Consider the following 2,162-nt stretch of genomic DNA (forward strand, 5'->3'; position numbering starts at 1 on the left):
AGTAGTTTAATTTAGGTAAGTGGCCTTTCTTAATATGAGACCCTAACTTATCTCTGTTACGAAGAAGTCTTGAACGTCGCAAACAATTTAAAAAAATGCACTACAAGGAAACGAGTAATCAGTTCAACTGATGAGTCTGAAGAAGACATTGTTCTGAATGATGAAAGTGATGGAGAAAATTATAATGCAGAATGCTTGTTTCGTACAGGATTTTATTCTTCAGATGTACAAGTGGGAGTGCTATTTGATTTTGAGGTTTGATTTCACACCTTGAAAGGGCAATTGGGCATGAATGGAACCTACCGTTGTTATTGTCTTGAATCACTCTATAAACCCACAAAAATTCATTCCAATCTGTGAGTGAGCCTTCGCGGTGTTCCCTTATAAGTGACACATACGATTTCTTCGATCAAAATTTTTCATCAAAGGCAAAAACATGTATGAATAATATACAGGGTGTTAATGAAAATGTGAGGCAGTTTCGCATATTGAATTCTACATGCAAAACTATGGGCTTCATTTCCAAGATACTAATTGTTCGAAAATACTGGAAAAAAGTACTCGTAAAATCCTACATCAGGCATGATGGGTTACCTATACTACTTACAACAGTCGATTTCCAGCTGATACACGGGATCGATCGATGACTTTATGAACGACATAAAATTAGATGAATGAAACCAACTCGTGAAACGTTCGAAGACGTATTTTACGCGCATTTCGGTGAAATTGCAATCATTAATATCTCTAAAACGAAACCTGGAACACAATTTCATCATTCTTGATTTTCGTCTCAGTTTGGCATGTAGAATCCACCCTATGAAAGTGTGCCACATTTTTATTAACAACCTGCATAATCTTCTTGACAAAAAACGACTGATTTTAAGTTCTGGGCAATGAAAACTGCAAGAAATAAGATAAAACGCGTAACTTTCATCAACTGTCATTCATTGAGTCTGCATTAGGTATATCCCTGTGTTCTCACGTGAATGCCGAATCAGTTTAATAAAACAATTATCTTACGATTTTTTTTACACTGTTATTTTTTCATTAAATTTCAACACTGACGTAATTCAAATATATCTACGCATGATGGATAACGAGAACGGTAATTTATACCCCGTACAAATAACAATTATTTTACTACGGAAGCTGATACAGAGTATCCAATTCCACGTTGCACATTTTATTTCCCTTGCCTTTGTAAACCTCGAAACTTGTTTTGCGCAAAGAGTCAATCCACACCGGAATATAAACAAGCACAAACAAGGTGATAATAGCGAAACAAGTAAAATTCTATTCATTTCAGAATTCTGTAATACATCCAACGTAAATAATACTTTATTATAATTTATATTCTCTCTTATAAATTTTATAGTCTACTCATAATTTGACTCTGGATTTTTATGTATGTTAATTCACATTTCTGTGGGATAATTTCTGAAAATATAAATGAAACTGGAACATATTTTCTCAATGATTGATTTTATTAGAAGAAGATATAAATAAAGTCTACGTCACCGTAAACTGCCAATTTTATTTTATTGTACTCTGTTGCATCTATTATAAATCGATGATATAGGTAGATTACTGATAACGTTAAAGTTGCATAAATTGTCGAATGGTGTGAATTGAAAGCCGAGAATCGTAATAGAAACCAACAAGACAAATACCGTTTGACAGTCTAACTTCATCTCGGCGCAAAATTCGATGAGAAACTACGTTTGACAAACGTCCGAGGCAATGATAGGAAAGCCATTGCCCCAGTTGTACTTCGATCCATTAATCTATAGTTGGTGGACCACTTAGCCTACTGTCCCGTGCAATTCCATTGTTCCGTTTGCGTTCACGGGGACAAACTGAAAGATGGACCTTCTAATTAAATCGGGTGGCCAACAATTTTTAATAATGATAGTAATGGTGCACTGCTATCGATCTATCGCTGTCGCGAACGTCTAACACGATCGTAGCGTCCATCGAAAAAAAATTGATGCTGAAACTAAATAAATAAATTTTCAACTGACGTTAGGAGCATTTTTTTTTAAATAACAAGTATTATTAATATTAAATATTATTGTATTATATTATGTCAAATTTAGTACTTGAAATATTAAATTTAGATATTTATGAAAGCAAATTTAGGTATTGCCTATAAATAATTA

Source organism: Dufourea novaeangliae, unplaced genomic scaffold (assembly GCF_001272555.1).
Source record: "Dufourea novaeangliae isolate 0120121106 unplaced genomic scaffold, ASM127255v1 scaffold124, whole genome shotgun sequence".
NCBI classification, from domain to species: Eukaryota; Metazoa; Arthropoda; class Insecta; order Hymenoptera; family Halictidae; genus Dufourea; species Dufourea novaeangliae.